The sequence below is a fragment of the Zootoca vivipara genome, chromosome 1 (genome assembly GCF_963506605.1).
Source record: "Zootoca vivipara chromosome 1, rZooViv1.1, whole genome shotgun sequence".
In the NCBI taxonomy this organism is placed as follows: Eukaryota; Metazoa; Chordata; class Lepidosauria; order Squamata; family Lacertidae; genus Zootoca; species Zootoca vivipara.
In genome coordinates this window covers 102,119,357-102,145,643 of record NC_083276.1, presented here as the reverse complement: position 1 = coordinate 102,145,643, position 26,287 = coordinate 102,119,357, and the positions used below count along the sequence as shown (strand labels likewise).

Sequence of the window (26,287 nt, the reverse complement as noted above, 5' to 3'; positions counted from 1 at the left end):
TAGCTGGTCTTTGTGCTGCAGGAAATGAACACCCGCAGGAAATGAATACGCCGCCAAAGCCACTTTAGTTAAAACCTATTTGGGAAATCCAGGAGGTTCTCTAAGCCACTGATCACAGTACCATGGCAGGTTAACCTGCGCGGCACAAGAGACCAGGATGAGTCACAGTGCAACAAGTGTGTTAGAGCTTTAATAAAAATCAGAATACTTCACCGAACGTATGCATTTGCAGAATTTATTGCCGTTCCCAGAACCCCACAACTCTGATACAAGCCCTTGCTTAGGTACGGAATATTGATCATGACGGAATCACAGAGTATTTGCTGTGTTACGAAACGTTGATCACGATGGAATGACATAACATTTGTTGAGGCAGGATAAGCTGTCACCTTCCACGAAGCACTGGCTGCCTCCACCTGAGCCTCATACCTTTCCATAACAACTCTCTTATAATAAGACCTACTGCAGATGATGATTTCCACATTTGAGATTAAGGAACCATTGGCAACTGGAACAGGAAGCTTGACATTTATCCCAGTCAAAATAATCAAGCAGGTTCACCAGCTGGGACACAGAATGCTCAGGCTCAGGTAACGCCAGCGACTCTCCTCTCACATCTTCAGAAACATGTGAGTGGAGTAGAAGATCACACCTGCTAATTATAGCCACCAGTCTGTTAGCTGTGGCTTTTGCATCGGTCTGAATGAGATGTACCCTGTTTCTCCGTAAATAAGACGTTGCCATAAAATAGCAGGATTTTAAAGCATTCAAGGAATATAAGCCATACCCCGAAAATAAGACATAGTGATAGGTGCAGCAGCAATGCCGGCCGCGGCAAGAGGAGGAGGAAAAAAATAAGACATCCCCTGAAAATAAGCCATAGTGTGCTTTTTTTGAGGAAAAATAAACATAAGACGGTGTCTTATTTTCGGAGAAACACAGGGTATGTGCGCAAGGCTCTTCCATGCAAAGGAGAATCCTGATTGTCTCAGGATCCCACACTTGTATTGATTTTCTTCCAATCTGACACTGATTGCTTGGTCCGCAGATGACAAAGGCAGGGCCAGTGTGTGGGGTTTTTTAACCAGAAAAATAATAGTAATGAGGAGTTTGTAGTCATATATTGATAGAAGTGTCATAGGTGCAAGCACAAAATGACTGTCATAGGCAGCAAAAAGAGGGGGGGTACTGCCACACACACAAAAAGTCCCAGCCCAAGAAACAGGCCAACTTACAAAATATATGGCCAGCAGTCACTGTCTCTCACTTTCTCTCCCATCCATTATAACATGAATCCCACAATGTATAAAAACAAAAGCACCTTAGAGCTGAGGGCTCCCCAACATGAGCCAAAGGCTTCAGAAATAATAAAATAATAATAATAATAATAATAATAATAATAATAATAATAATAATATATTTATACCCCGCCCATCTGGCTGGGTTTCCCAGCCACTCTGGGCGGCTTCCAACCAAATATTAAAAACAATACAGCATCAAACACTAAAAACTTCCCTAAACAGGGCCGCCTTCAGTTGTCTTTTAAAAGTAAAATAGTTGCTTATTGCCTTGACATCTGCTGGGAGGGCATTCCACAGGGCAGGCGTCACTACCAAGAAGGCCCTCTGCCTGGTTCCCTGTAACCTCACTTCTCGCAGCGAAGGAACTGCCAGAAGGCCTTCGGCGCTGGACCTCTGTGTCCGGGCTGGACAATGGGGGTTGAAACACTATCTGATCCAAACCATATGTAATTATGCTGCCCAAGAACTTCCATCCCTGTCTACTGGAGGTCTTTTCTGCATCTTACACAATCACACTTAGATTTACATATAAATATTTATCCTGGTACATAAATTTAGTTGTGTGCTCTTTGAGCTATTTTTGCTGTAGGCCTATTCACACAAATTACAGTTATTACAAACATTTCTGAAAGGATTTCCTCAAAAAACCCTTTGAAGATGTGGCTGTCTCTACACCCAATAAATACGTATTGCACTGAGAACATATGACCCTGCTTTTTTTTGAGTGATAAATTAACTCAGGTAGACATTATGGTTTTACAGGCACTGCAGTGCTTGTTTGGTAGGGGTTTTCCCTGCTCTTTGAGTGTCAGATCCTAGCTCTTTGACTAGCTGCCATTTTGAGAGGCAATCCTTGCGTTTATCCTCTTGTTCCTACTGTTATTACTCTCTGCCACACCCACCATCATGCTGTGTATTAAAATCTCTTCCGTTGGGATCTGGACGGGCAAGGCCCATTCATGGTAGTGCTGGTTACATGCCAAATTTCCCCTGTATGAAAATGAATGATTTTTTCCCCCCTCAGAGCATACTGGAGTTGGCACGAAGCCAAAGGATACGAACCCAAACACACACAGAAGCACATTAACAATGAGATTCACAAACAAAAAGTCAGCTTCCAAACGAGTAGTCACGCAAGTCTGTTTTAGCAAAAACAACAAAGTCCTGTACCGCTTAAAAGCCTAACAAATGCACTGCACGAATATTGCTGATAATGTTTTGTTAGCTGGCGGTTTGCCCATCTTCATTCTGTACTTTCTTTTTGTTTATACTTAATAAACATTTGATATTTTTCCTGTCAAAACAGAACAAGAGACTGGCATAATTATGGCATAAACTATGTCTACCCACCGCAGTTGTTCAGTTCTATTCTCAGGACAGTTGACAAAAGGAATAAAACCAGTGCTTTTTCTGGGGGGTACGCAGGGGTACGCGTACCCCTAAACATTTTGTGAGTCTAACGGGAGAGGATTTTTTTAAAAAAATAGTTTCTTCTCTAGCACAGTGAGTCGTCAGTTCCGTTGCTACCCCCGATGGCGACCTCGTTTCCTGTCACAGTTTCCTGAGTCTCAGACGGAAGCGAGCGTTTAACGTGTGAAATAGGAGTTGGAATCTAGCACGGAGTATGTAAATTCATGGTTTTTGAAATGACGACAACTGGTGACGGACACCAACAGCAAGCAGAGGAATCAGGAAGATGTTAGTGCACACAACCTCATGCCAATGTGGAAGTTACTGTCAGCTGTCAGCTGTGTAATATGAGGTAATGCATGTTATTTGCACTTTTGTCCATTTACTGCATTTATTTTTCCCAATTTGAACTATAAAATGGTGATTTTCTTGAGTCAAAATGAGAGTACCCCTAAACATTTTTAGGGGGGGGGAAGTACTGAATAAAACAATTGAAATGGAAGCTGAAAGGATGAAAGGTAAGTGAAAAGGCAAACGGGTGGAAAATGAAGCAAGATCCACACCCAGTTCCCTAACACTGGTGGGCCACCTTAGTTAAACAGATAAGTTATAATGAAAAGCCTCTTAAATTAAATCAATGAGTACTGAAGAGGTAGGAGAAGCTGACAAATGGGTGCCTTCTGTGAAGCCAAAAAGGTGACTCCTTTTCATACTTGCCAAGTCCTGGACTGCAGAATCCTGGACTGGCAGCTGCGTGACACCGGAAGTTGCGTAGACGCAACTTCCGGTGTCGCTTTGCCCATCTATGGGCACCAAAAATGGCCGGCGCTGAAGTCGCGTCTACACATGTCCAGAAGTGCGTAGATGCAACTTCCGGTGTCACTTTGCCCATCTATGGGCACCAAAAATGGCTGCCACCGACACCGGAAGTTGCGTCTACGCATTTTCGGACATGCGTAGACGCGACTTCCAGTGCCGGCGCCGGCCATTTTCGGTGCCCATAGATGGGCAAAGCAGGAAAAAAATGGCCGCCGGCAGGAGCAGAATAAGGGAGAAAAGCGGGAGACGAACTGATACGGGGGATCGCCGGGAAACGGTACGAAAAAACGGGGATTTCCTGGGGAAAATGGGGTACTTGACAGCTATGCTCCTTTTTGTGGAATGGGTCCAGTTGATTAGATGTGTGAGGTGTTGTCATCAGCTGGCAGGAATATATATATACCTGTGGGTGTAAAACTATTCTCAAAATACAGTAGTTAAGTTATACACAGCACAGTCAGCTAAACTGTGTCTTTATATAGCAGCCACTTATTTTTTGTATACAAATTCCTGTCAACTTGGAATTTGGCCCATCAAAATCCTTACCACCCCTAGGGCCAGGCTGCCGTAGCAGATATTTTCATACTTATTTTTTCTTATTGTAGCAGCATTCCCTTTGCATAATGTAGTGCCATCCAGCTCTCACTGACATCATGGAATCACAGGGGACAGCAGGAGCTGTATGTTGAAAACAGAGGCAGCAAATGACCACACAAGTACAGCTGCAGGAAGCAACCATATAATACATACAGAGATAGCTATTTCAGGAATGTCGAAGGCCTTGTGCGTGCCTGGTAGCTTTTGAGTTTTGCTCTCTGAACATCAACATGCACATGCATGTATGTACAGGCATGCATTCGAAGGAGCATTGCAAATTAGTTTTCAAAGAACTCGCAATTTCAGAAGTAACCAGCCACAACAGTGCTCATGTGGGGAGTGCAGAATTATCAAAACTCCTTTGGGATGATTCTGTAGGAAAAGGTACATGTGACAGCAGTTGAGCCACGTCTGCAAACCCAGGTCACTTCAGAACAGCAGTGGGCTGGATAAGTGAGTTCCAGTGGAAAACTAGATGATAGGTCGAGGTTGCTGAACCCCTTATTTATCCATCTCTTCCTCTCCCCGTCATCTCCATTTTCCATTCTCATCGCACTCCTCAACCCACCCATCACTTCTGAAAAACCATCCTTCCCCTGCTGCTGGGTGCGATTGCAGGGTCAAAGACATAACATAATGTGAAATTCTTATTTGTGTGTTAAATTTATATTCCACACTTCCTCCCAAAGGAGCCCAGGGCAGCAAACACACCAGTCATGAAATAATGCAATTAAAAACATCCAAAAACAATTAAAAGGTTATTTTAAAAAAAACAAAAATTATCTCAGCAGCATGGTTTTTCAGAATGTGGCTAACCTAGGCATGCATCTGGCACCACAAGAATACAACAGTACGAACAACAAAACATAATTATTGTGGCAAAAAGCTTTCGTGGACTAGACTAAGGTTACCAGGTGTCCCCATTTCCCGGGGAGAGTCACCGGATTTACACATCAGTCCCCTGACAAAATCCATCTATTTAGTAGGAAGTTGAAAAGTGTCCCCGGATTCATTGAAAAAAATCTGGTAACCTCAGACTAGACTGAAGTGTACTTCCATCAGATGCAAGAAGTGATCCTTCAGCTGACCTGGTCTAAGGTGCTACAAGACGTTTAGTAGTTTTTGCTCCAACAAGCCTGCAAGTTGTGCTACAATGGAAAACAGATCATCACAGTGGGCCACAGTTGCCCACATGATATACGGCCAAATGGAAAGTCCTAAAAATGTGAGATTGGAATAGATAATCTTTTATGTAAATATACAAGCAACAACAGTGCTTCAGTACATTCTATTCTTAAAGCAGAATGGCAAAATATAGCAGGAGGACTTCCACTGTGGCAATCCTTCAATCAGTGTAAGCCTTTCGGCTTGCCAGATGGAACAATCCCTCCTCCTCTTCATCTCTTGTGCCCCGTTTTGGGTTTTTCCTCCATCTCCACCCAATTCTGGGGGGCTTGGGTTAAGGAGAGGGAAGGAAGTCCCAACTCACTAGCAGAAATCCTCCCACAGGCTTACGCTAGCAGGACAAACAGTTGAATCCCGACCACTGCTTTACTGTTTGCATGGTATTTGGACAAGGAATTAAGAAAGATGTGTTACCGTCACAATCTGTTTGTTTTAAACAGTAACTCTCAAGATGCATTAAATATTTTGCATGAATCCCGACATGCCATTTACTTCGGCTCGCTCTATCCTTCCTGCAGTAATAGCAAGAGTGCTTTATACAGCTGAATGATAGTGAGCCCATTTATATAAGACAAGATTACAGCATATCAGTTGGTGAATATATCTTGCTATCTGCTTTTCAGCTACAACAAGCTGTAAATCCTAATAAAGAATTCACCACAGACATGTGGAAAATAAGAGAGGAAATAAAAGGACAAGGCTGCAGTCAACACAAACAAAGCAAAGAAACAGGATCTAATTAAAATGAGGTTGGGATCTTATCTTTAAAAAGTGGTTAACCACATCAAACGCTGGGTATGAATGTGCTTAGAATTTAAAACTAATTTTTTGCAGATAAAGTCATTTACAGAGATATTGAGGCAAATGCTGTGGTTAAAAGCAAAGTAATGGATATGCAAAGACTGGAAGTGTTGTGCACCCCTACTAATAGAAACCTATCTAAGAAAAAGAACCACATTACACCTGCTTTGAGTGACTGTTCCAATGGGCAAGCACCAAGACAAACTAAGCCTCAGATTTAAAAAAAAATCATGCAGCTTAATCACCACTCGTATATATTAATCTGGAGCATTTTTATGCTGCTCTGTAGCCAAATAAGGCTCCCAGAGCTGTTTTACAAATCTCAGTGGATAAGAGAGTTCCTTCCCTCAAGTTTACAATCTAAAACTTACATGACATAAAAGGAAAAATGATTGGGAGGGAGGAGGGAAAAATAAAAAATAAAGACATCCAATTTGGTGGCCATCACTACAGTTAGGTTACCAGATTTTTTTTCAATGAATCCGGGGACGCTTTTCAACTTCCTACTAAACAGATAAGATTTTGTCAGGGGGCTGATTTGTAAATCTGGGGACTGTCCCTGGGAAATGGGGATGTCTGGTAACCTTACACTACAGCTTTCAAATAACTCACTGTTTGAAACATTCAAACGCATTCAGAGAGCCGAGCAATGCCTAAGCACTATTTTTTTTTTTATTTAGAAAACAAACAAACACAGTTCCCACTGGTCCCCAACAGACACTTAGGTTAAAAGCCCAGGATATAGTGCAAGGGTGGGGAACCTGCTAGATATAGTTGGATTAAAACTCCCATCAGCCCCCACCAGCATTACCAATGAAATTATGAGAGGTCTGTTCACCCTTCTGGGGTGGGCATCTTTGAGGGTGGTCCCCAAGCTGCTCTTGTGAACAGTCACAGGCCGGATCGTCTCCCTGCCACCAAATTGACCAATGGCGGCAAGGCCTTTGGGACGTTCCCTTGGGTGTGGCATCAACTGCCCAATGGCGGCACTTGGCTCCACGCCCAGAACAAGGATAAAATGCGGACTGCCAGGCCATTTGGCTGTCCATAGCATCTGGAGAGACATAAATTCACAGCTCCTGATATAGTGTGTCAAAGGTAAAGAGCACGTATACCATCCAAACATTTCATGATGAGGATGAAAACCACTCCATCATCCTCTCATCAGATGATCAATCTAAAACAACAAGAGGGGAATGGGGCAATGTTTTATCTCTGTGTGTGTTGCATGCCCATGTGATGTGTGCATTTATCCTGGTATGTTTGCAATACGTGCGGTATGAGCCTGCACCTGCCAGGGATGGGTTGGCCACATACACTTTCTGAGCAAACTGGCATGCAGCCCACAAACCTGGTGGAGATGCAGCCCTCAGGGCCATAAATATAGGCCACCCCTGTTAGAGCCAGTCGCCACACAGGGCAAGATATAAGCAAGTAGAAGGATGCTTTGCTTTGATTGTTTTGTCTCATTCTACAGAATTAATTTTTGTAGAACATCTCAAAGGTTAGCAAGGAGACTATTTTCATGCTCCCTCTTATTAGTATCACAGGCAAGACTCATTCTGGTTTGCCTATGCAAGTTGAAGCAGGAATACATACAATGTGACAATCAAAGGGCTTGCCTACCCTTCAAGTAGTTCTTAATGCTTTCATACAGCCTACTGTAGACAGCTTTTGTTTGAAGTGCTGCAAACCCTACTGCTCCTGCAAGGCAAGGGCAAAACTAGGCATTATTTCACTCAAGTCAAGGATCTGGTTTGGCACACACACCGCACACACATTTGCGTCCACACACACATACACACACAGCCTGGGATCCTCAATGGCACCCGTCTGGAGGCTTCACCAGTGGCAAAAAATCTGGCTATCCCACCACCACCCCTGTAGCTACAGCTCTGCTGCAATGTCAAATTACCAGGATGTTGCCAACATTGGTGTCAGATATAAGAGTCCTGTATACAGCAGCACAAACTGACATACCGTAAATATCCTCATATCCTCAGCTTAGAGTTGCAAATTTAAGGAAATAAAAGATGCAATTTGATAAAAGACACACACTGCCACAGTTGCACAGAAAAAGACTCAACAAGCATTTGCTTAACAACAACAACAATTTTAGATTATGCCTTGTTTTCTTTGTGTCATTCTTTTTTATTAATTTTATTATGGCTAGGGAGTCTCAAAAACTTGAACCAGTCCAGGGCTCTCTGAACCTCTGAGAGGGCCTGAACTAAGCAGTGGATCCTGCAACTGTTCTCATACACAGCTGAATGTCAGAGATGTACACAGTCTGCAAGGATGCAGTTGCTCCATGAGCCACATTTTCTTTTTGGAGTAGTAGGAGCAGGTGCCTTCTATGACAGAAGCACCACCCACAGTCCAGGAACGAGTCTTTCCATGCTCCCCTCTGTGGCAAAATTGAGGCTTCTCTGTAGTAACCTCCTCACTCCATCTGCAGCCACACATCTCCCAGGGTCTTCCCTCCCCCCTTTAGTGGATTGGGGGTTGCATTTGATGCCTTTTGACTTCTGCACGGCTGTTTTGACATTTGTAACTATGGTGACAACAGGCTTTGCTTAAAATGGCTTACCAGAAGGTGCATGTTTCTTTTACCTCAGAGGAATTTATAATCAAACATGAAATTACCCGTTACAAGAGCTGACGAGGTAAACTGGAAAGCATCCATTGTATGGCCTGATCAAATTTCTGCCCCAACCTTGCTTCCAGTTTTGGCCAACGAGTCACGTCTCTCACCTCATTCATTTTGTCAAACTAATGAAGTAGAAAACCTGGCTCACTTGACACTTCCCCCACACCCCACCCCCGGTATCCGGCTGCACAATAATTATTAGCCACCCAACCTGGTTCTTTCATAGAGGAACTGGAAGGTCATGTCACCTCCACCTCAAGGGTATGAGATGTCAAGCTCATACCATTCTAAATTCCCTGTGTTCTCAAACGATTGGGGGGGGGGGAGATCCATTTGTCTTTCCCAGTATTTAGAAAAACGTGAGGGTGGATAGTCATATTTGGAGTTTTAAATTTTCAATCATCTTATTCAAGAAAGAACAATGATTACTATTTCTTTATTTGATATCAAAGATTTATAAGCCACCTTTTTCAGAGCAAATCCCTCCCAGGGAGAGCTTACATCAACACCAAAACAGACAATGGGTCACTGCAGTCCATAGGGAGCATCACACCTTATATCTTCTTTCCACATGAACTTAGCTTGACTAAAGCATTGTCCAGCTGTCTCATGTTCCAGCAAGGGGCCCAGGCAGACAGAGGCATTTCTGTCTTTAAAGCCAACTTTCAGGCCAACTCAAACCATAACCTCAAGTTTTCTTGACCAGAATTTGTTTTCATACCATTTCACTGCTTCTGGTATTATCAACTTCACAATGCAGATTAGATTTGCACCTCCTCTCTCCAAAAATGGACTGAGGAAAAAAAAATGAAACCTACATCAGGAGCTTCAATGCAACATGATGTTTGGTCCTTAATGTCTACAGTAAAAATTACAGGATCAGGCTTCTAATTTAGGATATTGTCTCTGCTAAAGCTCTTCTCCACACCAGCAAAATAATAATTAACCTAAATACGGTACATGCTCCGTGCAATGCCACACGGAAAGTTTTCCTTAATTCAGTGGGTGGAGATGAAAAAGTAGTTTCATCAGTACCAGCAGATACTCCTCCCTCCAAGTTCTCCCTGCCCCAAGCAAGTTATTACAAATAGGAATGGTATTCACCTGTAGGAAGACAGGGCAACTAATCCAAATGATGAGAAGGATTTCCTGGGAACAGAAAACAAGTGGAACGTATGAGTCAGCTAGAAAGGGCAGTTTGGGAATCTTCTCTGAAATATACAGAAGTTTGTTTATTCTAGCCTACGAGGTTAAAAACTATTGTGTTGGGCCTTGAATCACTGCATGGGACCACTCTCTCTATCCCAGATATATACCTACTTATAGGAATTATTGTGAGACTTCTCACAAGCAGTTCTGAGACATCCCAATGCCTCTGCATTTTCCTACTTCTCCTCTGAATATACTTCAGAATATACATTGTCCTCAGCATACTGAATATACTTCAGTATGCTAATGACAACGTAGTATGCGCACACTCAGAGGATGACCTCCAAACCATCCTAAATATCTTTGCAGAAGCTTATGAAAAGCTTGGCCTATCACTCAACATCCAAAAAAGCAAAATGCAGGACGCAAGGGGGAAACGTGCTAAGAGGAAGGCACGCTGGGCAAATCCACACCATGATCAACTCCCGCTCGGAAACCAATGTCCCCACTGTGAAAGGACGTGCGGATCCAGAATTGGCCTCCACAGTCACTTACGGACCCATTGTTAAAACCGTGTTTATGGAAGATAATCTTACTCAGATATGAGTGATCGCCAAAGAAAAAGAAATATACTTCACCTCAACAGCACAGGAACAGCCATGGCAATTTCAGCAATTTAGAATAATCACAATACTGTATTGTTTATTATAAAGCTTTATATACATTTTGCCAAATAAATATAAATAAAATGATCAGCAAAATGTCACGGGATCCAGCATAAAATCAAAGCCGCACAGTGCTCTGCCTGAAATTACTACCACATTTTCACGCACTGGTAAAAACCCTAAATCAGGTGCAAAGAACAGCAAACCCAAAGGCCTGGACTGGCCTGCCAAATTTTACTAAGTGGCCTGCTACCTCCCAACCTAACGGTGCCTTCACTGAAATAAAAAGCATGGAGGCACAAGTGAGGAAGGAGTGATTTCATCCCTATCATGGTGATGGGTTGGATGGAGAGGTTTAGTGGGCATGTAAGAATGTGGGTGGCCCCACTCACATTGGACCATGCCCATCATGGACATATAGGCCCTAGAAAGCTGTCCATGGGTGAATGTGGTCCTCAGGACAAAAATATAGATACTCCTCAGCCTGCGCTAAATGAAAACTATTTGCTGCTATTATCCCGCTCTGATGATAGGCAGGGTGAGCTTCAGGCTAGATGCAAAAACAAGAAAGGGTCTATACTGGGTGCAGTGCTCAGACTGGATCCAAGGTTCCAGCTTAGCCCTAAAACCACAGAACTCTTTGCAAGAAACATACTGAGATGCTATATAGTAGCAGCAGTTGCTTTCCAATTGATTAAAAGGCCCCAGCCCTCTCCAGCACTTTCACCAGATGAGCCTAATGAGACCTGCCCATTTATGTTGTGAACTGCCCTGAGATCTACGGGTATAGGGCAGTATACAAATTTTAATCATCATCATCATCCTACCATGTTGGAGTAGGACAGCCTCTAGTTCCACACTAGGTCTTCTGCAATGAAGTCATATGGTAGAATTGCTTCTGCAGCTAGCCTTGTGTGTGCTTCCTCTTATGGTTAAGAGTCCTCAACCTCATCACCTGAAGAAAGGAGCTCAGACTCCTGGTCCCGGATACCAGAGCACACAGAACCCACTACCCATAATGAAGACTGCACATTGGCCCTCAATGGACAATCTATGCAGCAAATAAAGCTGCAGAGACTGGGTAGGGAGAAGTGGAGAGTCCACTTCCAACCAAAGCACTATCAGAAATTCTGATACGAACAGACCAATAGAGGGGCCGGGAGGTCTCATGGGTCCAACTTAATTGGCCAGTTTCACATCATACTTTCAGACCCACAGTTTAGAAGGACATGCCCTCCTTCTGGAATACCAGAATTCCAGAAAGCATTACAGGTGGATGCAACATTGCAGGCACACTCATGGAAGAAGAAAAGGAGGAGATAATTACTCAAAATCAGAACAAATCTGCACCCAGTTATCGCTTGAGAAACTTTCCCACTTATCCACTGTTATACACTGGGGCATCTCTGCAAATTGGCACAGAGTTACAGATGGGCGGGGTATAAATAATAAATTATTATTATTATTATTATTATTATTATTATTATTATTCATGATCTTTCAAAGAACTTGGGGTACTAAACAGCAAGTAAGCTATGTCTTGAGCTATGTCTATAACCGAGCTGAGAAAAAATGTAGGCACCTTAGGAAATGTTAGCATCAGACAAACAACCAGACTCTTTTGAGCTTTAGAATAATGTACTCTCAGATCCTTTGTGAGGCTTTTCAGGCATGGCTGTAAATGGTTGCAAAGTCTTTCTTAGGGTTTACCATAATGGTAACTTTCACCATCCTTTGAAGTTGGGAAGTTGGCAATTAAGGGAAAGGTTGTAGCTCAGTGGGAGAGCAGAGCACACACTTTGCATGAGGAAAGCTCAATCTTTGGCATCTTCAGGTACCTTATGCCTGGGAGAGTATCCTATCTGAAACCCTGCAGAGCAGTTTCTCTACAGTCAGTATGGACAACACTAAGCTATATGGACCAATGGGCCTGACTCTTCATATAGAGATATAAGACAGTTTCCTATGTTCCTAACAGTATATTTTGCCATCTGCTTGATTCCCGATTGCAATAAATCTGCAAAGGAGCAGAAAAGCATTCGAATTTCTGCACCTGTTTTAAGTAAGCCCTCCATTGTTTACAGTGAAGCTATGTGGCTCACGCTTTACCAAAATTGCCCGGGGAAGTTATTGCTACGAATATCTTTTTATTATCTTTTAGCATAAACCTTTTAGTCCCTGACAGCAGAATTTAGGCATCCTCCAAAAAGATTATACTCTGCATTCAGGCATGCAGTTGTTAACAACTACTTTAGTTGTGAACTTCCAGTAGCTTATTGCTAGGTTACCTTAAGAACAACTTGTCAGTTGGCAGATGAATACAGATAACACCCATTTGTCTAAAAGGGAGTAATTGTTCACTCAGGTGTTGGATGGCTCTGTCCTCCTCATTTATCCTTTTCTCCTCCACAACAAGCATTCACTTCTTGGTTCCTCATCTAGACTTCATTTTGAAGGAAACTCTTTTAAGGTGCATTCAGATGTGGATAATATTACATTAGTTTTCTTGATCATAATGTGAGTGCTTTTTCTGTGCTGCCTTCTAATGTTCTTTTTGCACTGTAGTACCGGTTGCATTAGGGACGCAGGTGGCACTGTGGGTTAAACCACAGAGTCTAGGGCTTGCTGATCAGAAGGTCGGCGGTTCGAATCCCTGCAACGGGGTGAGCTCCTGTTGCTCGGTCCCAGCTCCTGCCCACCTAGCAGTTCAAAAGCACAGCAAAGTGCAAGTAGATAAATAGGGACCGCTCCGGTGGGAAGGTAAACGGCATTTCCGTGCGCTGCTCTGGTTCGCCAGAAGCAGCTTTGTCATGCTGGCCACATGACCCGGAAGCTGTCTGCGGACAAACGCCGGCTCCCTCGGCCTATAGAGCGAGATGAGCGCCGCAACCCCAGAGTCCGACACGACTGGACCAGATGGTCAGGGTCCCCTTTACCTTTACCTGTTGCATTATGGTACTGTGGCTTTTTTACTGATCATGTCATGCAAAATTTCATTCACACTAATGTATTGTGTGCATGTTTTACACACACAGTTTTACACAACAATGAATGTTGTTGGACATTCTCCAAACTTCCCACACATGCATATTCCCCCATGAAAACTGGAGGAAAATACTGCATGTCAGTATAATACCCCAAATGTCATCTTTACTCCAGTGGTTTTCTAGGTTGACGGCATTGAGAATGGGGTCCCATCCCCCGCCCCGGAAGCAATTAGCATGGAGATGAGCACGAAACTTCCATGTGACCTTATGTTATGTGAAAGCTCAAATATAATGTGGAAACAGAGAAACTGTCATGCAAATGCAGCCTTAGTTTATGCAAACAAAGCATTAATCTGTATGTATTGATGCTCTGTTTAAGAAGCTCTTAAACTTAAAGCTTTTGGAATTACTAGTTTTTCTGTGTACATACTAAGATGAGCTTGGCGGACAAACCACAGGAACATGCCCTGCAGGAAATGCTTTAGTAACTCCTGCATTAGTTGCCACTGTAGATGTATTTTTGTGTTTTTATATTGTAAAGGGAGTGCCCTGTGATCTTCGAGTGGTGTAGAAATTTAATAAATGAATGCAACAAATTCAAAAATTGAAGCTGTCACATCAAAAGCTATAATAGCAGTTGCATTAAAAGAGCTAGGTGTCTGGATAATTCGCCCTTCATAAAGTTAATATCTGATAATTGTACAACTTTACTACATTTCAGGACATGCTTCTATGTCCATGAGACTCATAAATGTATTCATATCCTTCATCTATACTGGTTGGTGTAGATCAGGGGTTCCCAAACTAAGGCCCGGGGGCCAGATCCGGCCCAATCACTCTCTAAATCCAGCCCGCGGATGGTCCGGGAATCAGCAAGTTTTTACATGAGTAGAATGTGTTCTTTTATTTAAAATGCATCTCTGGGTTATTTGTGGGGCCTGCCTGGTGTTTTTACATGAGTATAATGTGTGCTTTTATTTAAAATGCATCTCTGGGCTATTTGTGGGGCATAGGAATTCATTCATTATTATTATTTTCAAAATATAGTCCGGCCCCCCACAATGTCTGAGGGACAGTGCTGCTGAAAAAGTTTGCTGACCCCTGGTGTAGAATTAGCAGTCTGCTATGAAACCCCAACTAGCTATAATATAAAAAAGGTTTAGTTAAAATGGAAAATAAGTTTAAGGTCAAGATGTAGAAATTACTAAAGATGATTTACAATGTAACGCAGTTGGAGGAGGAATGAGGAAGTCAACAGTGTTAGATTTTAACTAAGATATAGAAAGTTGGAATTTTATTTTTGTGTTTTTTGTATTTTGTGTTTTTGTATTTTGTATTCTGTATGTTTTTGTTTTTGTTTGCTATAAAATCAATAAATATATTATTTTTAAAAAAGAAACCTCAACTAGCTACTTCCCAAGGCAGGTTCAAGACCAAAGTCCTCTGTGTGGTCTCCTACAAGGAAAATGTCGTAACATTCCCAAGGGCCCCACATTTTCAGAATAAACATTACAGTTCCTTGCCTCCAAAGTAGGCTTTAAGGGGACTTAAAGGTAAGAGAAACACACAGAACTTTGCTGATTACTCTTGGCATGACACTATTAACCGAATCCAGGCTCTCACCTGATGTCAATCACTGTTAATCCACCACAGAAGAACTGAACAACATTAAGCCTAATTTACAGAGGCACTCTCTATTATGCTTTTATGACAGGCTTACCAATTACAACAATTGTAGGTTAACCATTATATTAAAACCCTGGATAAAAGCAAAGGTGCATTGCTCCTACAATGGGTTTCACTTTTCAGACTAATTTAGAAGCGAACCAAATATGTTATGTATATGTGTGAGCACAGGGAGTACACGGAAGGCTTTAAAGAGAATGTTCTTGCATCCAATTCTTTTCATGTTTATTTTTAAAATGAGGCACATTCACATCTTACCCAGAGGCAAACCAGAGTTTGCCACCAAGCAAGCATCCAGTAAGAAATGACAGCCCATCACAACGCCTTGAGCCATATGGTAGACATTTGCAAACCTGGGTCTGTACTTTTCACACAGTATTTTAAGGTGTAAGACAAGACACGTACAACTTTAAAACATAATTTAAGTGCCGGGCCCTTAGATTCACTGAGGACTTAAAAAGAATGGTGCAGAGGGCTGCAGCCTTAGAATATCATTTGATTAAAAATATAAACTTTTTCATTCTTGTTCCAAGTTGTACAGGCCAAAAACACTTTCGGGGAAATAATATTTCTTTCCAGAGTAAGTTTCATGAAGATGATACCCTTAGTTATAATGATTTTTTTAAAAATAAATAAATATGTAGCCACTTCTTTATATCACAGTTTCTTCTACACAACACAATGAAGCTGGAAGTATAACACAGAGAGCATGAGTATTGCAGTCAAGACCATATGGTTCCACCATAGCCAAGCCAATTAAAATCCAAGTTACTGCACGCAGCCACTATATTTACCTTCTATATATTACTTGGCTATTTTATATGAATGATCAGACTTTAATAGTTTTGGCTAAGCCAAGCATCATCTTCATAGGCAATTTTGTCCAACGATGCTGCCAAGCAGAAATCATGAGCCAACGCTGCCTCTACACACCCAGTGACAACACTGTTTGTTAGATGAAAGAGTTTTTTTTTAAGAAGCCAACCCACAAGCTAAAATGCGCCTCATAAGCAAGAAAACTTTAAACCAGAGGTCAGCAAACTTCTTCAGCAGGGGGCCGGTCCACTGTCCCTCAGATCTTGTGGGGGGCTGGACTATATTTGTGGGGGTGGGGATGATGCAAGAGCACCACGAGCCCCGGTGGCTACTTACCTGTGTCTTGCGAGCGGCAGGGACTGGCGGCAGCAGCAGCAGGACGATGAGTGGTGCATGAAAGGGCTCCAGAGAGGGGCTGCTCAAGCGCTGCTGCTGCTGCTGGCACCAATAAAACCCAGCCCCCTTCCTCCTCTAGGCAGGGCGGAGAGAAGCCAGGAGGAGGGAGGGAGGGGGAGGCGGCGCCGCCATGTGAGGGAGAGGAAGGGAGAGGGAAAGAACGTGCGCACTGGCAATCTATGTGGCGATTCCCGGACCGTCCACGGACCAGATCCAGAAGGCAATTTATCCGGCCCACGGGCCTTAATTTGCCTACCCATGCTTTAAACATTAACAATGTTTGAGTGTTTCAGTCGGTCTCTTGTAATTGTGGCATCGAATAACATGCACATGGCATCTTGCTTGATTTTTAAATGTGTATCTTGATAAATAGCAGTCATCTGAAATGCACAGAAAGGAAGAAGCAGTCCCATGCATTGCCTGCACAGCAAGTATGGGGAACATCTGTCCCTCCAGAACTACAACTCCCATCATCCCTGGCCATGCTTGTTAGGGCTGACAGGAACTGTAGTTCAGCAACATCTGGAGCACCAAAGGTTCCCCACTTCTGCTATGGAGTGTAGACCTTCTGTTGTGCTTATTTCAAAAACCACCACCAAGTCTCAGAGGAAAACCAGGACATGCATCTTTCAGGATTGTGGAAGTCATGTGACTTACTCATCCCAAAGAACTAAGGCAGAGGCTATTTTTAAGCTTGCACAAGTAAATTATTCACATATTACTGAAGAATGGAAGCAGTAACGCTTCTGAACGCCAGTTGCTGGAAACCACAGAAGGGGGGAGTGCTGGGCTAGATGAGCAACTGGCCTAATCCAGCAGGCTTTTTGAATCTCCTTAATATTTTCTCCCAGTTCATAAAGTGCCTTGCACTCTTTTAACACAGCTTTCTTTTACAAATTCCTGAAAGCAACAATAGCAATAGCCCTTATGGCATCTGGTCCCTTGGGAGAGGATTGAAATAATCAGAAGCAGTCCAAGGATCAGCACACTAGGCAGGGCTCATCTGACATAAGCTGATCACCAGATTTACTTCACTCTCGTCGTTAACATGACATGGATATAGCACAACACAGCCATTATTGGGGATACAGGTCTAGCAAAGCTGTGCTAATGAGTACCATCTGGGAAACCTCCATCATCCTGGCAACTCCAAGAGGAATGCCACCAAAACTAGGTGCAAAAGAAAAACCTGCATAGAGTTGCGATGCATGGTAATATCACCAGCATTATAATTAAAGAAGCAAAAGGATGGAAATAGAACACAAAAGGGGAAAGTGGTTCCTCTCGTTCTCTCTAACGAGGAAGATAACAATGTCCCTTAGTTGTAGATGTGCCTGTGTGCAAAACACAGATCTGAATGATTCACAGTGCAATCCTATACATGTGTAATGCCTCACTGTGTTAATGAGGCTACTTACAAGTAAATGGGTATAGGATTGTAGTCTCTTTAGGGTCCTCACCACAGACAAGGAACTCCTTTTAACAGGTATATTGCAATTGCACCCGGACATCTTTCATTTTCCTAGCACAGTGGTCCATTTCCTACTCTGTCACAACTACATTCATTGGTTGCAAGGTATACATTAGATTCAGAGAATCTCTCTTTCATCCTTTGTTATCTGTCATATGATTAAATATTTGCTTTTACACAGCATGCAAGGCCTTTTAAAAAAAAGATCCTTACCAGTGAATAACACATTCTGATCAAGTCTTACATCTAGCTGACAAGAAATACCTCCAATTGTACAAATATGTTTCCTTTCTATACAATGTAAACAGGCAGGATCTTACATGTCTGAACAGTACGAGGGGAACAAGGAGTAAGAGTTGGATGCAACCAGAGGCTATTTTAAAAAAAATAACAATGAAAGGGTTGTAAATTCCCCAGATTGTGACTTTGGGGATATAAATGTCCAGAATAACTTATTTTGCATCACATAGATATGACAATTAAAGGAATTCCACGGGGGTTTTTTTTCAGACTACTGGGAGTAAGATTTACCAAAGTCAACAGAATTTAGTTTTGAGTAGATATGTATAGAATTGCACGGTAAGTTACACAATTACGGTACTGGGATGTATCAGGGAACTGAGGTGCCTTGGACCCAAGTTCTTCAGAGCTTTGGAGATCCAATGCAAGGACCTTGAACCTGGCTTGGTGGCAGATGGGCAGCCTTTGAAGCTGTTTTAGCAAAGGTGTCACATGTTTTCAAACAGAAGCTCCTGTCAGCAACCTGGTCACAGCATTCTGCACCAGCTGATCTTCCAAACCAGACCCAGAGCGCATTACGGTAATCTAGTCTCAAGGTTACCAATGCATGGGCTACAGTGGTCAAGGTAGGAACAGCCATAGTTGGCAAACCAGACAAAGCTGGTAAAAGGCACTCCTAGCATAGAGGGCACCTGGGCTTCTATTGATAGAGATATACCTCCAATATAAGCACCTGCTCCTTCAGACCGAGTGCAACCCCATCCAGAACAGGTAAATTGCTAATTTCCTGAACATGGGAACCACCCACCCAAAGAGCCTCGGTCTTCCCAGGATTCGAACACAGCTTACTGGCCCTCATCCAGTCTACACCTATATCCAGACACTGAACCAAAAAGCTTTTGTGGCCTTTCCTGATTCAGATGTTATGGAACAATAGTACTGATACTGATAACAAATTCCTGGGCTGAGAATGTGCTCTGAGGCACATTGTTCTTTAATTCTAACTGTACGCCTTTTGCACAGGGCTCTTGCTGATATATCCTGGGGGGTTCTAGCAAAAACCAAACACCAACATTGTAGAGCTCCCAAGCCTGAAATCTGCCCACCCCTTCCATAGGCCGCACCAGGATCTCATTAAAGAGGGTGATAAGCTCCCCAGGGGGCCTTTTCGTTTGACAGCCTTGTCAAACACAGAGCTATACATTTATAAATAGTCCTATCTAAATTATCATTAATAATAATGACAAACCTCAGCAGCAGGGATACACCCAAAAGTTAAATCATACTGTAAGCAAAGACTTGGGAGTCCAGGCAGCTACTTCTAGCACACCTAAAGGCTTGCATGTGCCTTGGGGTAAATTTTAATCATTTTTTATTTGAGCAGCTGACATCACACACACGCCATGCCATGTCACAATTTATTTCTTAAATTCCCCTCCATTTCAAAAGCAGTTTTCCCTGTGTCACAGGCAGAAAGGTGGCTATTGTCTGAATAACAGCTAAGGCATGTAGAAACAGGGTACTTTGAATACCTCCCCCAACGCCCCCCAAAATCTTTCTCTTAAAGAACACACACACCAGTTTGGGTGATCCTGTTTTCTCATGCAAATAAGAAGGCTGTTTTCAGAATGAATGGCAAAGAGATAATATTTTTTTTTCTGTAAGCAGATCCTTGAAATGCTTTCCCAAAACCCAGATGCTACCTTGCCTTTTCATCATATCTGATGAACAGCATGCCCCGAGGACTCTTTGTTTCAAAATTCAGCGATCCTGTTAATGATCACAAGCCTCTATCAAATGTAGACAGTTGTTACCTACTGCAAGCCTAAACTGACAAGGCTCAAGTTCGGATTTCATGAGTTCAGTCCTGAACACTGATGAAGCCGGTCCCTTGCGGGTTTTCATTCTCCCTCTCCCAAAAGGAATGTTAACATTTCCTTTTCATCAACCAGGAAGATTTACATCTAATCTGTCACTTTGAAGTAACTCCTGCCTTGATTTATGCGCAGCAGATGCTACTGTAGAGCCTATTTATTTAAAATGCAACACTGAAGTTGAGAGACTAATGGATTGACATCTGTAAAGGATTATACCACAAACACATATGCCTTAAAACATAAGAAAAGGAGGTCAAAAGCCAAATAATTCCAGGAATTCTAGTAGTTAGGGCACACAACAAATCAGTACTGATGCTCAATGTTTTTACCTCTTGTTATAGTATCTGCTACAAGCTGATAAGGAAAGACATGAGTGATGAGCCAGGTCTTTGAAAGTTTGGTAGTATTGCCAAATCTTCCAGTGATTCAGCAGAATTCTGTTGCAGGGCATAACTATAATGCAATGCTTGTGGAAGGGCAATTTCCTTCTCCTCTTCCCCACTACAGCCCTGAAAAGCTGTAAGGTTTTCCTGATTGTCAGCGGAGGCTTTTAGGTGGGACTCCAGTAGGGACGCGGGTGGCGCTGTGGATTAAACCACAGAGCCTAGGCTGGGCTTGCTGATCAGAAGGTCTGCGGTTCAAAACCCCGCAACGGGGTGAGCTCCTGTTGCTTGGTCCCTGCTCCTGCCAACCTAGCAGTTCAAAAGCACATCAAAGTGCAAGTAGATAAATAGGTACCGCTACAGCGGGAAGGTAAATGGTGTTTCCGTGTGCTGCTCTGGTTCGCCAGAAGCGGCTTTGTCATGCTGGCCACATGACCTGGAAGCTGTACGCCGGCTCCCTCGGCCAATAATGCGAGATGAGTGCCGCAACCCCAGAGTCGGTCACGACTGGACCTAATGGTCAGGGGTCCCTTTACCTTTACCAGTAGGGGGAAAATGGCAGGGATTGTCCCTTCTGCACTCTTGCAGAAGCACTGCATTAGATATTCTTTATGCTGCTTTTCAGTAAGGCTCAAAGTGCTAACCAAGTGGAGAATTGGCAAGGAAATAACAGGTGGATCAGCTCCAGGTGAACCAATACCTGACCAAGAGCCTGGAAATACCTTTGGAAAACATTACAGGGTCAGGCTACGACACACCTCTTCAGCGAGAATGTTCCACAACTTTATCCTGACTACTCTGCTTCTGACTGTTACCCAAACCAGCTCACAATCAGATCTCTCAAGGTGGAGGGCTTCGATGGGGAAGAGGTATTCCCAAGGAATACCAAAGTTAGCAACTTTTGGACTTTGTAGGCAATGGCCATCCCTCGGTAACTAAGCAGTGCTCTTGGGGGTAGCACAGGTAACCTATAAAGCCCACACTGCTCAATATCTCATGTTACCCCACGCTGAACACGCTGCAATAATCACTATGTGCAGTTACGAAGCCATGAACTACAGCTGCCAAGATCCCTCATTTGTTGGTAAGAGTGTGGCTGCCGATGAAGTGTAACAGACAGAAAGCACTGCAGATCAGAAATATCACCTGCTGTCTCTGAACAGCCCTGGCGGCAAATCACTCCATCAGGAGGAGTGTGACCCCCATCAAGCAGGGGCATGCCACCAACTCCCATTTCACAAAATTTTGTGTCGTTATGACTTCAGAGGAATTCGTAAAATAGATGCTGCAACCCAACTCCCATTATTTCCTTCCATGCAAGAGCTGGTTCATGGGATGTTGTCAGCCTTCAAAAATTTAAAACCAAGCTGTGTAATGTGGTTGGGAGCAGCATGTGCACAAGCACTGAATTCAGCCAAAGTTAGCCGTGGGCACAGCACCACAGATGTTGGGAAGCTGTGCATGCACCCAAAGCCCATCCCAGCTGAGTTCAACAGATGGTAGGACATAATCTCCTCACCAAGGGCTTTTGCAAGTGGAAGTTGGCCATGGTCCCTTACTCAAAACTGCCCGTTTCTTTGTGCAAAACACACTACAAAGCAAAAGGTAGACTTTGGAGCCTATTCCCTCATAAAACAAAGTCACCCAGTATTATTTTCTAGAGAGTCCATGCGAAATATAAATAAAAACTGTTGATTGAATAGTTCAGGTGTGCAATTATTGACATTTGCAGGTCTGCACTCTCAGAGAGAGTCACCACAATTGTTGGTCCAGCAAAGCTTTATGGAAACAAATAGAGTATAACCTACCAATTATAAGAGAAAAATGCGGCTCCATAGTTGAAGAGCAGAGGGAAAAGGCAAGAAAAGAAAACAAAGTTAATAGCAAGCTGGAACCAAACAGGACTCGTGTTTGTGAATCAGAGTCTAGCTTGTTTGTTCAAGTAAAACTGAGATTTGAATTTACAGACCCAATTATAATTATAGCTGCTTGACTCAAATACAAGCCAGTGTGTAATGTGTATTCATTTGTATTCAATCTATTTTCAGACCACACACCCCAAACACAGCTGATCTAAGTATTTTTGATTTCTCAGTTTACTTGATGAATGGTACTGATAAGGAAGACTAGTCATGTTTAACGTAACTTAAGGCATATAAGCCCCCCAAAAGCAAATAACTCCCTTGTAGCTCAAATTATGTATTTGGTGCAGGTCCCTATATCTATCTATGTATTTAGGTGAACACCAAAAGGCCCCAAAATACATGGACAAACTGAAACACAGCAGTATTCGTCTTTCAAAGCCCATAGGAAATATACTAGTGTGAATAAAACAAATAAAAGAAAATATGTTTCCCCTATAAAAAGAAGTTGTTGCAACCCAACTGGGGAAAAAAGTAATAGCAATGTGTTCTGAATTTGTACCCACCCTGCTCAAAGGGGACACTCTTTGAACAAGGTTGCCAGCTCCCCTCCTCCTTTTTTTCACAAGGTTCCTCTATCTCCAACACTTGCATGACAGGCATACCTTAACAGCTTAGGCTTTCAGCCCCAACAAACAGTTCTCCCTACTGAATTCCTGCCCACTCTGCAAAGTGTTAAATGCATAGGGCCCCATTCAAGATGAGGATGGCAAACCCTGCTCTGAATAGTCATAGTAAGGGCTATTTGCCATGAGCAAGAAACAGCACTCCCAGGGAACAAACAGAGCAACCTTCCCCAACCCAGTGTCCTCAAGAGGTTGTCAGATTACACCTCCCATCATCCCTGTGCTGGCTTGGGCCCATGGGAATTGCAATCCGCATTATCTGAGGTGGTCCCCAAGTTGTCAAATGGCCTTCCAAGTGTGTCCTGGGCCATCAATGTATGCTTCTTGGTGATTGGCCAAGACACACCTCTTTCCTGAGCCTTTGGTTGAGTGGGTGTCTTCCTGCCTCCTGCGTTGCTACACACTGCTGTTCTGTGCTGTGGCTTTGTTATTATGATATTGGCCCTTTATTTTAAAGACCTGTATGTTGCATTTCTTTGAACTGTGATGGTTTTGTTACAGCCCAGGACCATTTGGTGAGGGGATGACCTATAAGCAAAAATAAAATAAAACTAAAAATGGGGGGTGGGGGCTTTTGCTTGTGAACTTTTGGAGCTGTCTGGCTGGCAACGCAATGCTGAACTAGGTGGGCATCGATCAGAATCTGCTCAGCAATACTTGCAGCCTTCTAGAGATGGACGTCACCTGTCTCTCGTGGCTGCAAGCTAGATCTAACCTAGCACAGAGCAAGAGTCAGAGAGACCAAGGGGTAAGGACACACAGGCTGGCAGAGTGCAGCAGAAACTATTCTGACACATCCTTCAGCCTGAAAAAATACAAATGCCTCGGAATCCAAGGAGCGTGTCTTCAAAGCCACTTCCTTATCCCTTGACACATGTTCAGAAGCCACACTTTGCATGCAAAAGTTTCCATGTTTGATGTTTGGCACCTCCCTGCAGAATTGATATTTGGCACCTCCTGTCTGAAACCCTGGAGTGCCATGGCCAGTTCCCAAATACGGTATCAGCTTCCTCACCTCCTCGCATCCCAGGGTAGCCAAACGGTATCTATGGACAAACTGTTCTGCTTAACGCCTGGCCACTGGCCACGCTGGGAGTCATGGGTGTAGCCAGGATTTATTTTAGGGAGGGGCAGTCCTTACGTGGTGGTGGGAATAACCAAATTATCTGTGATGCAAGTGGTCAGTTAGTTAAATATATTTATTTCCTTGCCCCCTCTGGCTACGCCCATGGTTGGGGTTGTTGCCCATCACTTCTGGCTTCCTCCTTACACCCCACTGGCTTGCCCCTGCCCTAACCCGATCCCTTCTAGGTGTGGCTGGACACCCCCAAACACCCCCCAACTCCCACCAGGCCTACCAGAGAGGGCGGCAGCTGGCAGGCCCAAACATCTGGAGGGCATCAGCTGGGGGCTAGGATCAGCTGAGGGCATCAGCTGGGGGCCGAGGAGGAGGGAGGAGGCACCGCCGCTTCGCCCAGACCCCGCGCACCCGCCGCCACCCTCACTCACTCACCCCGCGCTCGAGTGGTCGTGTCTCTCTTTCTCTCCCGAAGAAGGTGTGCGCCGAGGCGAGGCTTCGTTCAGGGCAGAGCGAGCCCCGGGAACCCGAGGAAGAAAAAGAGGAGCGCCGCCGCCTCATACACCTGAGGGGCGGGGCTTTACCTGCTGCCGGGGTGGGGCTGCCAGGTGGGCGCCCGCCCGCCCGCCAGGGGGTCGGCTCGCACCCCCCATTCTGAGAGGCGGGGAGCGAGGGGGCGGGAGGAGGAAAGCGCCGGCTGAGGCTTGGAAAGGGGCTGGAGGAGGCGGCGCGCAAGAAGACACCTCACACTCACACACAGTCTCTCTCACTCACTCTCACTCACACACACACCCGTCCTTCCCGCGCAACGGGCAAGAGCCACTGGGCCTCGCGCTCCGGGACGGCCAGGGAACGCGGAGCTAGCTCCTCGGAAAGTTGTTCCCTCGGCGCCACTCTCTCCCGCCACCTCAAAGAAGTTGCTTTCGGGAGGCGGGGCGGGAGGATGCGGAGTTGTGCAACACCTGTAAGCTTGGCGGGGGCCGAGGGAAAGGGTAGCCGCGCACGACGGCGCGGTGTCGGCGGGTAGGCGGCGCTGTGGAGACGCGCGGAGGGAACAGTGGGGTCGGGCGAGAGCGCGACCGAAGCGCCGGCGCGGATTCGGAAGCGGCTCCCCTTCCCCAGGAACTGCTGGGGTGCCTCCTCTGTTTGGACCTGTTGCCTCTTCGGGAACGTCGGACTTCGCAGGAGGAGGGTTTTGGGTGGCCACTTGTCAGGGATTCTTTAGCGGCGCTCGTAGGGGGTTGGACTAGATGCCCTTTGGGGGTCCCTTCCAATCCTGGAAACTCTCGCACGCCTCCCACCTGCGCGCGTGCGCACGGGGAGCAGCCTGACCCCCCCGTCATTAACCCCTTGTCACCCGAGGCAGCAATGAATTCGGGCACAGCCCCTGCTCCTTCAAACTGAGTGCCGATATGGGGGGGGGACACCTTTGTATTTGTATAGTTACACACAATAACCTATATCCTGCAATGTTACATATTTATATGCAATTGCATAAAAGGAAAATGAATGCAGGAAAGCAATACAAAATGGGCCAATTTCATTTTAGTTCCTATTTAAGATAGCTAGGAAGTTGGTTGTATATACAAATGGAAGCCGGATGTATGCATGTTGGAAAATGATCTCGCATTTCACTCTTCCCCCAGCCCACCCCAAGCTCTTAACAATAATTTTCAGGTCATCACTGCAAATACCTCTTTAAAAATGACAGTGACAAGACACCAATTTATAATCAGCAACCTCATTAGAGCCACAGTGATTTATACTGACTTCTTTCTCTCGCTCATCTCTTTTTACCCAAGTTGATCTTTTGCTTATCAGAAAAGTAAAAGATTGTCTGCAAATACTGCCACCTGGTGGCTGTTAAGTGGCATTGCATAAGTAACAAAGCACTAAGTAGTAATAAGGTAGGGACCCAGGTGGTGCTGTGGGTTAAACCACAGAGCCTAGGGCTTGCTGATCTGAAGGTCGGCGGTTCGAATCCCTGCGACGGGGTGAGCTCCTTTGCTCGGTCCCAGCTCCTGCCAACCTAGCAGTTCGAAAGCACGTCAAAGTGCAAGTAGATAAATAGGGACCGCTACAGTGGGAAGGTAAACGGCGTTTCCGTGTGCTGCTCTGGTTCGCCCTTCGAGCCATTAGGTCCAGTCGTGACCGACTCTGGGGTTGCGCGCTCATCTCGCATTATTGGCCGAGGGAGCCGGCGTACAGCTTCCAGGTCATGTGGCCAG

At 44.4% G+C, this 26,287-nt stretch overlaps 1 protein-coding gene across 2 annotated transcripts in view; it reads right to left on the bottom strand.

Annotated features, from left to right (window-relative positions):
• LYPD6B (LY6/PLAUR domain containing 6B) overlaps positions 1 to 24,990 on the bottom strand; it is a 69,225-nt gene extending 44,235 nt beyond the window's left edge. For both annotated transcript variants that reach the window (XM_035131312.2, XM_035131329.2), the window contains exon 1: positions 24,495 to 24,990. The gene's annotated coding sequence lies outside the window, so the exon portion shown is untranslated. The remainder of the gene's footprint in view (positions 1 to 24,494) is intronic.
• Positions 24,991 to 26,287: the final 1,297 nt, after the last annotated feature.